Genomic DNA, 13,772 nt, shown 5'->3' with positions numbered 1-13,772 from the left:
TTTCCTGTTCTAGATATTTCATGTAAGTGGAATCAAAAATATGTGTCCTCTTGTGTCTTACGTTACTTACCATAATATTTTCAAGGTCTGTCCATGTTGTATCATACATCAGAACATCATTCCTTTTTACAGCTGCATAATTTTCCATCGTATACATACACTTTGCTTATCCATTCATTTGTTGGTGGACATTGGGTTGCTTCCACCTTTTGGCTGTTGTGAGTAATGCTGCTATGAAGATGGGTGTGTAAGTATCTTTTCCAGTTCCTACTTTCAATTCTTTTGGGTATATACCTAGGAGCAGAATTGCCGGGTCATACAGTAATTCTACACTTAGCTTTTTGAGGAACTACCAAACTGTTTTCCATAGCAAACCTGCAAGATTTAAAAAACCCAGATTAAAGAAAAAATGTAGAAGAAGGCTCTTGTTATGCCAAGGGGATGCCTGCGTGATGAGTGCCAGCTGCGTCTGGAACCCTCATTAGCACAGAGCACAGTACCTCTTGGGCCAGCTCCCTCTAGGCAATCGCATTAAAGGCTTCACACCTGAGTGACTCCTCTATACGGAGGTAAATTGCCGAGCAGCTGATAAAGCTAAGCTTCGGAGCCCCTCACTTGCCCTGACTCCTTCCAAAGCCCTGGGAAGGGCCCTTACCATATGGTAATTTGTTTTTGTTTTTGTTTATTTTAATTTGCAAAAGTAAGAGATTTGAAGCAAAATCCGTTAAGACCATTGTCTGTTTTCACTCTAACTCCCCCTTGAATTGGGTGGTGTTGGGATGCCCGTGGGCATCTGGGAGAATGTTGATTTATTCTGGAAGCCACTGGAAGAAAAGACTCCCAGTTTTTGAGTCAAGTAAGTCTCCAAATAGCTATTGAATGACACTGCAGGGAGCTGGGTTAAGAGCTTAAGATGGTTGAGACCTGGCTCCTGCACTCCGGGAGCTTCCAGACTCAACCGGGATGGGAAACACACAACACTTACAATAAAAGTCAGAACTTGCAAAATGCCATAACAGTGTGTGATGGGTCCAAAGCAGGGAGAGATGGCATTGAAAGTGTCTGTGACTGGGTCCACTTGGGATGGACCTGGAGGGTACATTTCCCCCAGCAGAGAGTGGACTAGTGGAAATCAAGGCCCTAAAGGCAGGAGTGCCCAGGCTCTAAAGACATGAAACTGCAAAAGGAAATTTGGGACCACGTTTTAGAGCAGGGGTCAGCTGATGTTCTCCGTGAAGGGATAAATCGTATTTTAGGCGTTTCAAGCCACGTGCTCTCCGTCACAACGACTCAGCTCTGCCGTCACAGCATGGACGCAGCTGTAAACAATATGTAAATGAGGGGTGTGGCTGCGTGCCAATAAAATTTTATTTACGCAAACAGGCAGCAGGGCCAGGGCACCCAGCTAAGGAAACTACAGGCCGTGAGAAGCCACTGGAAGTCTGTGAGCAGGAGAATGACACTGAAACACGACCAGAGGTGTGTATTTGTTTGGTTTTTTGTTTGTTTGTTTTTTTGCGGTACGCGGGCCTCTCACCGCTGCGGCCTCTCCCGCCGCGGCGCGCAGGCTCCAGAGGCGCAGGCTCAGCGGCCACGGCTCACGGGCCCAGCCGCTCCGCGGCATGTGGGATGTTCCCGGACCGGGGCACGAACCCGTGTCCCCTGCATCGGCAGGCGGACTCTCAACCACTGCGCCACCAGGGAAACCCCAGAGGTGTGTATTTGGAAAAGAAATTTGGTTATAGGGCAATCCTTGAATTGGAGGATGTGGAATTGAGTGTGGAGACAGTTGCTGAGAGGCTTTTAGAGTGTCTGGGGTTAGAGGCTGGCATTGGGGCGTTGAAAACAGGAACTAGAAGTCCAGTTTGGTAGGGCAAGGGATCTTATTGGTGTAGAGAGAAATGGAGAGACACCTGGATTAAAAACGGGGCCTGGGGGACCGGGATTTAGGGAGTCTGCAGGGAAAGCTTGTGAGCGATGAGGCGCTTTGGGGTTGGATAGGCCCCTGGATGGTCTCTGTGCTCTGGGTAGAGTCGTTGGGCAGCTGGCGCCAGGTGACTGAGACCCCTTCCTGCCGCCCAAGGCCACGTGGGGCACGGCTGCCACGGGCCCCTGTGTCACCCCCAAGGCTCCGAGCAGACAGCGCCTGGCACTCCGTGAGTCTGGCCAAGCCTGGGCTCCGGGTGAGCCACGCCCTGGATCCCTGGGCCACTAGACACCTCTGAGGACAGCCAAGGCAGAGCCATTGCCGCCCCGCCAGAGGCGGGCGGAGGCCGTGCCGAGCGACCGTGGCTGCTGGGTGGGAGGGCCCGGCTGCTTTCTCATCACACGGTGCTCCAGACAAGACAAGGCTGTGTCTCTTGGAAAGCATGTATGCGGGGTCAGGGTGAGTCCAGAGGAGGTCAGGCCTCGTGGAAATCACAGCAGCCAGTGAGGTTACAGAATTCCTTAGCATCCTGGGGACTCTGTGTGCGACCCAGTGGCCCGTCAGGCACACATATTCTGGAGACTCGAACGCATTTAAAGGGAGCAGTGGATTCTGAAAGAAAATGTGCCGTTTCACCGCGAAAATCTTGTCATTTCTCCCAGGAACGTAATATAATACCCTCCTGGAGAAATCATGTGAAGGTTGGGTTTTTGCCTGGGTCCCATAGCAAGCCCCCTCCCCACTGCTCTGCGTAGTGAGACAATTCAGTGGAAAAGGAGCCGCCTCAGAATTTGCCACATTTATGTTTGACAAGGGGGCAGTTTACTCCCTCGTTGCGTGCTTTCTTGCTGAGTTGCGAGCGTGAGGTTGGCAGATACTGAAAATGCTATTTTGATACTTTGCGCACTTTCTTGGGAATTTATTTTAGAAGCAGAGTAATAAGAGAAATCTTACGATGCTACCGCTTGTGGTTATTTATTTCCGAGGCAATCAATGAGGAAGTGTTAGGAAATATATTCAGAGGGATTTCCAATCTGATTCCAGTCAAGTGAGTAATCTTTCCATTTTCTTTCCATATGTTATACGATTTCTTAAAAAGATGAAATGCTAAAGAACTAAAAGGCACTCCGGAACTCAGACCCTAACTATGAATATAAGATTGTACATTTTTTCAAGGAATGAAATGGCTTTAATTATGCTGAAACACATGTTGATAGTGAAACCAAATACCGTGCGTTGTGTTCATAGGCACAATATTTTATGTTATTTTAAAAATTTATTTTATTGAAGTCTAGTTGATTTACAATGTTGTGTTCATTTCTGCTGTACGGCAAAGTGATTCTATATATGCATTCTTTTTTATATTCTTTTCCATTATGGTTTATCACAGGATATTGAATATAGTTCCCTGTGCACTGCCGTAGGACCTTGTTGTCTATCCATCCTGTATATACTAGTTTGCGTCTGCTAATCCCCAAACTCCCACTCCATCCCTCCACCACCCCCCTCCCCCTTGGCAACCACCAGTCTGTTCTCTATGTCTGTGAGTCTGTTTCTGTTTTGTAGATAAGTTCATTTGTGTCATATTTTAGATTCCACATATAAATGACATCATATGGTAGTTCTCTTTCTCCTTCTGACCCGTCAATACTTCACTTAGTATGATAATCTCTAGGTCCATCTGTGTGGCTGCAAATGGCATTATTTCATTCTTTTTGATGGCTGAGTCGTATTCTTCCATTGTATATATGGACCACATCTTCTTTATCCGTTCATCTGTCGATGGACATTTAGGTTGCTTCTGTGTAAATAAACTGCAAATAGAATATTATAAGTAGGCTACTGTAAATAGAACAGGCACGATACTGTAAAATACAACTGGTGATTCCAGGCCTTTGGGCAACTCTTGCAGTTTTTTCAAGGTGAAGAGTCAGCCAGCTGGGATCCAGTCGCTTCAACTTGGTCCCAGGTGGTCTAGACCAAGTACATCCCCAGTCATTTGAACAGTTGAGTTTCCGTTGTACTTACACACCATGGGCTCTGCCTGTACTTTTTGGCAAAAGGGTTAAGAAGTGATTATGAGCAAAGGTTACGTGTGGGTCCTTTATGTTTCCTTCCCACCGGGGCCATCAAGGAGGAGAACAGACGAGTAGAGGAGCTTGCCTCGCTAAGTCAGGGAAGGGAAGAGGGGGGAGTGAGCTTGGTCTTCTTTCAGCCCTCTTTCTGTTAAGATCCTCTTCCTGGACCGGGTTAAAGGTTATTTCGGCCTTTTGGAGGACCTGATGGAAAGGGCCAGGTGGTTGGAGATTGGATCTAGTGCAGGTGCTGCTTTAATATTAGTTCTCCCAATTTGGAGACCCATGGGCCTGTGGATACCTGCCCTTGAAGGCACGTCAGGAGCAAAGGTTTGGAAACCCATGGCTGCGTCCCTGTGTCTATAACCAGGTGAATGGGAGCTGGATCTCACGATCGAGTCAGCTCCTCCCGGCTCTGCTGGGGGCAGGGTGGTCAGCAAAGTTCAGGGTGAACCGGACACAAAGGCAGCTTTGTTTGCTGTTGACCTTGGTGTGGAGAAAAGTAGCTTCCCATCCACTGAGAGCCCTCACCCGCAGGCCTGCTCCGCTGATGCCAAGAGAATAACCCACCGATGACCAGGCAAGGTGTGGCGTAGGTGAAGTTGTCTTCCTTTCCCTGCGTGTCCCTTCTGATGCCCTTCCAGATACACTTTTCTTTTTTCTGGGACCCACGGACCGCCTGTTCTTGACCAGCCCTTTCCCATCCCCGCCAGCAACTTCCTTCAGAGCTTAACCTCAGGCAAGAATCCGCACATCATCGAAAATCTCGTGGGACGTTTTCCACAAGCATCTTTTCCTCTTGGCAGAGTCCTTGGCTCAGATGGTAGAATTAAAGATTCCGTTTCCTGTTTGAGGTTTCAGGCAGCAAACTGGCAGAGGAGGACATATGAGGGACACGTCTGCACACAGATGGCCACCCAGGTTTGGCCCCAGTGTATCCACACCTTGCGCACACACACTTGGCAATATTTGGAGACACAAGATCACAAGACAGAAATACGCTGATTCTTAGAAAAGAAATTTGGATGCAGAAATCTAGTTCATCTGTGCAGATTTCGGTGAATTACATGGTTTGGACCACAGTGCATGACCTTTAGGAATTGAAGGCAAATGGAGATAATCCCCAAGTCACTCTCAACAGAGAGGAGGTATCTGCCTCTCTGCAGATCACAGACGCCTCCAAACACACCCTGCCTGGTTTTCCTGCAGTCCTGGTTTGGCCTCTACTTTCCCAGCCCCAGTGGACACCGCTCTTGTGGCTGTAGCCTGAGAAAGGAAGTGACCCTCTGAGATGAGAGGGTTCCCCGGTGACATCCATCCAGCTGGCCACAGTGGGGGCTTGTCTGGGGCCCACACAGGCGGGCTGTCGGAATGTGCCAAGATCAGCAATGATAAGGTCTTTGCACAGAATTCCTTCATCGTGAGGGGCAAAGAGGCTGGACTGAGTGACATATCTGAACCCAGTCCTTGCTTCTAACATCTTTGGCCAGTGGAACCAAACTACACTCAGAGAATAGTCTGGTTCAAGAGACAAAAGAAGAAATAAAAAGAAGCGGAAAGCCAAGGTCATGGCTGGAAAACTTCGCGTATTTTGCAAATCAGACCAAAGCAGCTATATCAGCTAAAAGGTCAAACATCTTATAGATAACTTCCCAATGGCTTTGATGCTGGTAAGTGGCTCCTGCCAGAAAGCTCCACTGGGATCTATAAGCGACGGCTTTTTTTTTTTTTTAATCTATTTAGCCCTGCACACTCCCGGACTTTATCCTTATTCTCTTCTAATTGGTCTTGATGCCAAGCTCAGGGACCTAATGAAGTTAGCCAGAGCAACTCTGAAGGGAAAGAAGAAAACCAACTTGTGTTTGGCATTTGATGAAATACCTGCCCTAATTGGATATGGAGCTCTGACCTGGTGTTGCCGGATCTTCCTACAATGGCTCTGTAGCTGGGAGGTGGAAATTCCCGTCTGATGCCCACCGGGGCTCCTTGGGGTCCCCCAGCACAGATGGTGAAGGCTTGAATCTAGTGGCCTCAGAGAGGTGACTCTCCACCTGCACCTCAAACTGTCCCTACTTGATTAGCTTCAAGAAACACGCGACCGTCCTGCCTTTGGAAGGAGAAATATTTGATGGGGCTGGAAAAGTGGGGAAAGGTTTCTGCTCATTTAGGGAGATGGGCTGTGCTTTCTGACATTTATTGTTACAGAGAGCAGGGTAATGACCCCTCGGGCTGGAGGACCACCCAGGCTGCCCAGGGATGCTTGCTGACACTCCTCAACTAGCTCTGTCGTCACAGGGACCCTCCACCAACTTGTTCTAGAAGCTGACTGTCCTGACTTGATATTCTCAGTCTCCACACTGGTGCCCTGGACCATTTGTTGTAGCTCGGATTCTCTCTGCATGCATTAAAAAAAAAAAAAAAAAAGCCACCTTGCCTTCTGTTAGTGCCCTGCCGTAGGAAACAAGGACTGAGAAAGTTGGAGGAGTTGAAGAGTAGACTTTAACTTTCACAACAGATGTTTTTGCATTTATTTTCCCCCGGGGAGGAGAGGAAATGCACATTGTTCATTTGAGCAATTTCCATCCTTTTGGATGGCTCCTATCCCCTCGCTGTGAAATGTGCATAGCTTCTCAACCAAATTGTATGGGATCATCTTTCTGAAGGGAGAAAGCCTAGTTTGCATACTTCAGATTAGAGGGCTGCGTTAAAGTGTGTGGAAATCAGAGACTCACACCATCCCCAGTCACAACCCACTCGGGCCCTTAGCGGGGGGGTGATGCTTGGTGCTTAGCGGTGGTAGCAGGAGATCTAATGACACTTGTAAAAAAAAAATGTACAGCTCATTACACAATGTTTTGAAATTCTCAGTCTTTCTGAAATTTTCAGATCTTTCTTATGCAGGTATACCAGGGATGAAACTTTCAAAGCCTCCCTCTGCACACAGGCTGTGCTCAGGCCAGCTCCCTCGCTCGTATCAAGAAAGGGGAAGGAATCCGAATTGGGTTTTCTTTTCCTCAGCATGAAACTACCTCTGCGGCCAAACAGCTGGCGCTCGCTTCCTCAGCAAGTTCAGTTTTCCCTGGAACTCCGAGGCCAGCAGAAAACTCCGGAAACTGAAACCATGAAACCTCCGGGGTTCCCAGAGGAAACTGGACCACCCCAAACCTTTCTAAAACGGGTGATCACCGACCCAATTACAAGTCAGGAAAATGGTCTCTGGGGGAATGAGTTTTCTGAGGTCTCAGAACGTTTTCCCTGCACTGAGAACATTTGGACTCAAGGTCTTGGGTTTGCATCTGGAACGGGAAAAATGTCTGGTGCCATTCTCTCCTCAGGAGATCAGAGCAGAGTGGCCCACGACTGGACCTGAGGGCTCCAGGGCAGGCGGCAAGGCAGGGCCCGCTCCCCACTCCTGTACCAGCTGCTAACGATGCTCCATCCCGTGACTCTCTCTCTCTGCACCCACTCCAGCTGGACAGCCACGTCACCAGCGTTTACCGCTGGGCTGGCCTTCCAGAAGCTCAATCCCATGGACTCTTGATGACAGGGATTTTCAGTGTTCAGCTAGTCAAGTTTCACTGTTTTTCTCCAGTGGATAAAAAGCCCTGACTTCCTTTGTTTCTAATTAAAGGCAGATGGGCAGCGGATGACCTGCTCCTTCATTTTCCCTCCGTGTGAGAGTATGGCCGATGGCAGCCCACTTTGCCTGTCACCAATCTGTCGGGCACTTTTAAACAAGTCACCTGGTCTCCCTGCAACGCGAGAGGAACACACACTTCTCGGTTGGGGTGCTGGGCTCTTTCCCTGTTGAGTGATGTTCAGCGCTCATAAAAGTGCCCTCGAAGCAAAGCCCTGGGTTGTCCAAATGCCCATCCATCACCATAAGCAGATTTATCCCATAACACTTCAGGTCTTTAGAACTAAATGGAATAACTGCAAAAAATCTCTTTGGAATAAAAGGGAGAAGGCTCAAGTAAGAGCCTGATCCGCGCGGTGAGTTAATGACCCCCCGGGAGCGCAGTCTTTTCCTACTTGGCAAAAGCTTTAACTCTGCTGGTGCAAGAGGCACAGGCTAGTAACACGTTTCTAGGCCACCAAACAGCAAGCTATTTGCTCGTCACTCTGTGCCTTTTCCCCCCGAAATATGCATCAACGCAAGTCATGGTTCTCGTACCGCAGCTGTGGTTAATGCCGGGTCTATCTTTCCAAATGAATCGGTGTTTAGTGAACATAAACTATGGGTTTCAGAGCTATGGGCCGGGAATGATATAACTGGAGAAGGAGTTCGCGTTTCCCGAGCATGTCCTCTGTGCTGGATACTGTGCTGACTGCTCGAGGGTCAGCTCACGAAATGCACACAAACCCGCGGAGCAGGTGACTCGGCGTCTCCACGAACCTAGACCGCGTGACCTCAGGCTGCAGCCTTCACACACGCTACCTGCCTCCAGGCGTCTTCAGCTAGTCTGATGGAGGGGACCTGCCCACGTTAGAAATCTGCTTCACTGGCTCTTCATCGACCCGGAATCCAGCGGTCGCTTAGGAAATACTAATTCCCTCTCCCGTCCTTTCCTGTCAATCCTATCTTACAGCCGTCAAGGAGGATGTATTTGGAAGAAAGACTCTTCTCCAGGTCGGGAAAGAGCAAGAGAACAATCTGTTTAAGAAGATCTTTTCCTCTACGTGGGGATTTAAAGAGTAGGGCCTTGTCAGTTACATCTCCACAAAGCTGGGGAGAAAATAAAGCGCCTTGCTTAAGGTAAATCAAAAGAATAAAGAAATGAAAAGTAAAAGGGTAGAGCCTTTCCATGTTTTTAAAATGTATGCGTTCCAAAATGTTGATGGCAGCTGCCCTAGGGATTCCGGTAACGATCCTTATCAGAGTCTAAAAAACTGAGTCACCCCCCTCAGTGTGACTCACCAGCAATGTGCTCAGAGCGTCTCAGGTTTCACACACTTGGTTGGAAAAGAGCTCCTCCACCTGCTGCTAACAGAAGCCCCCTGAAGTGGTTCCCTGGGGATGCAGGGGTGACTATGTTGCTCTGCCTTCCTGGGAGTGGCTTTTTGCTTTTCTCTTCAGGAAGGAGTTCAGAAGCAAAGAGGAAGTGCCTTTTCTGCCCTAGAACACACTGAATCAGGACTGAAACCTATTATCATTCCAGTCCCTCGGACCCATGTCCCCTGAATGAAACTATGCCAACGATCAGTGGACGGGCTCCACGGCTGGAAGGGCGGAGGGGAGAGGTGTTGGCAGGGAGGGGTTAGAAAACGGACTCCTGCACCGTCACACACCGGGCTTGGCCAGGTCCTTTCCAGATCAGCACCGAGAAGTTGTTGCTCTGGGTTTTGGCCATCACTCACGTCCGTCAACCTGGGACACATGTGGCTTTATCAGGGTACACGCTGTGTTTTTCACGGCCTTGCTGATGGCTATACATACTCAGAAGACCCTGAAAACCAAAAGCTGGCCGCCCGCTATGAGAACTGCCCCAAATCCCAGTTTCCACTGAAGGAGATTAAAGCAAAGAGCTGTTCAGGGGCTGTGTGTGTGTGTGTGTGTGTGTGTGTGTGTGCGCGCGTGTGTGTGCGTGCGCTCTTTTGTTTTTTTAAACTGGTTAGCACTGTTCAAAGCATCTGTAGGAGGCTTTTTGCTGGGAGCACTGGCCCTGCAGACCGCACACGGCCACTGCACCACATCCTGCCTGTCTTTCCCAGCTCCCGGAGCCAAACTGGGAAGTCTCTCACGACCCTGAGGCTTGGCCTGAAATTGCTACAGCTGCCTTTCCTGGGGCCTGCAAAGCCGGGGCTGCTCTGCTCGCCTATTCTTAGCCTCGCGCCACAGACCTCTCTGAGGGCTCAGGACGTGTTTCCATCGGGGCCGCACCCGGAGGAGACCCGTGTGCTGCCAGGTCTGTGGGACACCTGCACGGGGATCCCAGCAGCAGTTCGGTGTGGTTTGTTTCAAAGGCCAAAAGAAGAGAAATAAACGCCCGCCGCCAGCTCCCTCCCTGTGTCCCGAGAACAAGGGGCTGAGTTTTCTCTTCCAGCTGAGCTGAGGCCCTGGAGGGCGGCTGCGGGTGGACCGTGGTCACGCCGAAGTGCCAGAGGGGCAGGAATGGCACACGCAGGACAGCCACTCACGGAGCAACGGGTCAGGCTTCGGCGCGGAGCTGCCTCCCGGCCTGCCCTCCGTGCACCCCCCGATCTGACCGTGCGCCCCGGGCTCCGCAGAGCAGTGCTCCTGGCTTCTCTGCTCTGCGTCCTCAAGCCCCCGGGCAGACGCCACCACAGGCTCCATCACCTTGGAACGGTTGCTCTGTGGCTGTCACCCTCACCCGACGGGGCGACTTGAGGGACAGGGAACCACGTCTGTTCACTTTATCTGCATGTGTGCCCGGTGGTCCATGTATGAGGGGAGGGGGTGTGGCCATGAGGAAGGAGGCGTGGTTTGGGGGTCGGCTTCCGAGGCACCGCCTGTGACACCCCCCCCCTCAGGGAAAGCCCAGCAAATGAACCCACGGATGACGCACTGCGAGAAGATGTGATGATTGAAGGTCAAAACCCAGCAAATCGCCACGGTTAGCAAACATACAGCAGCTAATTCTGGTTTTACGTGTACTTTTCCAGCTTATTTGAGTTTAAGTAAGACTCTCTGGAGTGACTGCATTCATCCATTCAGGAGACCTACGGACCCTAAACCCTGGCAGGCTGGCCCAGGCTTTACATACGCAGCCTTACATTGTAAGACGGTGAACACACCATCTCTGACTTGTCCCCAGTGTCAGCCGTATTCAGGCCAGAACGTCACGTCCAAAATAATCAGGCGTGACGCTAGCAATGAGAAACAAAGCTCAGCAGTTCACGAGCTGAGGCAGACCGTTGCCGGTCACTCAAGAGTGACGGTCCAGCAGCGACCGTGCGGTGTTCGGACCGGAGCTTGGCCACACTGACTGCTGCACGGGGCAGAGCGGGAGGGCGGTGCCCGGCCCGGTGGGGCTGCGACCCTTCCGAGGCCTGCTTTGCGCCCAGGCCTTTAACTGTCCCCGCCCCCACCTGTGGGCACTTGATAAAGAACGTGCCCCCCACTCCAACCCCGTGCTCGGAAGCTGCTGTCAGAGCCCGGCTCACCCTCTCTGTTTACCTTCCTCGGTGGCGGGGCCTCCCTGCCCAGCACCTCCTCTGAGCTTTGACACTTCCCTAAATGTCACTTTTCTGACCGCTTCGGCGTCTCCACGTTCCTCAGCCCACAGAGACAGGTGCCCTGGGTCCCCACGGCACTGAGAAGGGGGCTGAGACAGTCATGAGGTGTAACCTCAGAGCCAACCCCAGAAGGCGGGCTTTCGGAGCCAGGGAAGAGGTCAGGGGACCAGGTAAGCTCAGCACAAAGGGGTGCCCCCAGCCAGGGACAGACTACAGCAGAGATGCCCCAGCCAGAGTCGGCATGAGAGAAGGTGGCCGGTGCAGGCCCGACCCCGTGCCTGGAAACAGGCCCTCGGGAGCCCGTGTCACCCCTGGCCCAGGGCAGCTCCTGACATCTTGGGCCAAGAGGGGCTTGTGGCCCTACTGCCCCACGAAAAGGAGCTGATTTCTACAGAGTTCTGGAAAGATCACTAGACCAGTGGTTCATCACCCAAGGGTATAATCAGAACTATTGTAGGAGTCTTGTTTTTTCATAATCCACACGCCAGGGCCTCTCTCTGGACCTGGCAAATCAGAATCTCGGACGAGTCTGGGGTGAGAAGAGCAGACATATGTGACTGCCCAGGTGACTCGGATACAACACCTGCCCCAAGGGGGACACCTTCCCAGCCGGGCAGTTTTGAGGCCAGAGACCATGCCTTTTCGAGGTTTTTAAAATTTACTGAAGTATAGTTGGTTTACAATGTTGTGTTCATTTCTGCTGTACAGCAAAGTGATTCCGTTATACACATGTATGTATTCTTTTTCATGTTCTTTTCCATTATGGTTTATCACAGGGTATTGAATATAGTTCCCTGTGCTCTACAGTAGGACCTTGTTGTTTATCCATCCTGTACATAATAGTTTGCAGCTGCTCATCCCAAACTCCCACTCCTTCCCTCTCCCACCTTCCCTCCCCCTGACAACCACAGGTCTGTTCTCTATGTCCGTGAGGTTGTTTCTCTTTCATAGATAAGTTCATTTGTGTCATATTTTAGATTCCACATATAAGTGATATATGTTTGCCTTTCTCTGACTTACTTCACTCAGTATGATAATCTCTAGGTCCATCCATGTTGCTGCAAATGGCGTTATTTCGTTCTTTTTTATGGCTGAGTCGTATTCCATTGTATATGTGTACCACATCTTCTTTATCCACTCGTCTGTTGATGGACACTTAGGTTGTTTCCATGTCTTGGCTATTGTGAATAGTGCTGCTATGAACATAGGGATGCACGTATCTTTCAGAATTAGAGTTTTGTCTGGGTAAATGCCGAGGAGTGGGATTGCTGGGTCATGTGGCAGCTCTGTTTTTAGTTTGGAGACCATATGCCTTTTCACCTTGCACTCAGTACAGTTCCTCCCACATAACAGACCTAAAATAGTCTTTGTTGATTGATCGAATGAATGAATATGTGAATAAGTGAATGAACACTGCCAGTGACCAAAAGAATTGTTGATGGTGCCAACACATACAGCGAAAGAATAGAGTTTCCCACGGTGGCTTTTAGCCCCAGCTGTAAGTCAGTCTGCCAGTTCCCCACTCGGAACAACAGCTAAATATGGCGACAGGAACGTGGATTTTAGGGACTCGTGCGGTTCGGCAGTATATAGTGTTGCTGCAGGAAACAAGGATTTGTATGAACATCGCAGAAGAGGGCATACAATGAAAGAGGGCACTCCACTTAGCTCACAATTAATCGTATCATCTGAGGTTTCATTCTGGCTCTGGAAACAATGGGAACCATAATTACATGTCTAAAGCCCAAAATGGAATCCCACAAGTGTTTGACAAGGAGAACAGAAGGATGATGGAGTGCTTTACCCATCAGCCTGACCACAGGGCAACCCTGGTGAGTCACGCTTTCAGGCCGCGGTAGGATTTCTCATTACCCTCCATTCTTCTCCCTGAGTATATTGAGCTCATAGCTATTTGATGGATGTGACTCTGTTTGTGAATCCAGGCTGGCCTGCTGTCTTCCTGGATCTGACCCCTATATAGAATAGCCATGTAAATTAGCATGGGCCTTGGGCCAGGAAAAATTAATCCAGGCCTCAATGCAATCAAGTAAAAGGTGTCAAAGGGCAAACAAAGAGGGAAGTGTGACTGGGGCCAGGGATGCCCTCTTTTACAGGTTTCGCTACTTACCACCTGGTGATCATTTTTCGTTTCTGTTTTTGTCACTAGAAAAGTCGCAAAATGTAAGAGGAGCTGATGGAAGTCTTTCCAAATCTGTATGGGATGAGAAAAGAGTTCTTGCTGAAAGTGGGATTAAGGCATTCGGGGAGGGCTTCCCTGGCATCAGGTCTGAATGGGCCTACAGGCCGGGACCCCTCGCCTTGACCTCAGCACCCAGACCATGCCTGGACAGCGCTCGCCACACTGGGTTGTTTATTCACGTGTTTCGTGGTGTTCGTCTGTCTCCCCCGTTGGACTGAGTCCCCAGGAGGCTGAGAATCACATCTGTCTTGCCCACCTCTGACCCCAGTAAGTGGCACAGGCGTTGCAGGAATGCACAGAGATGCCAGATGCTACCCAGCCTCCCTCTAACGAGAGCAGGCTCCAGGGTTGGCCATGCCCACGGTTCGCTGTG

This window comes from Monodon monoceros, unplaced genomic scaffold, assembly GCF_005190385.1.
Source record: "Monodon monoceros isolate NGI ecotype Baffin Bay Population unplaced genomic scaffold, NGI_Narwhal_1 Super_Scaffold_21, whole genome shotgun sequence".
Lineage (NCBI taxonomy): Eukaryota > Metazoa > Chordata > Mammalia > Artiodactyla > Monodontidae > Monodon > Monodon monoceros.
Note: the sequence above shows the minus strand (reverse complement) of the source record.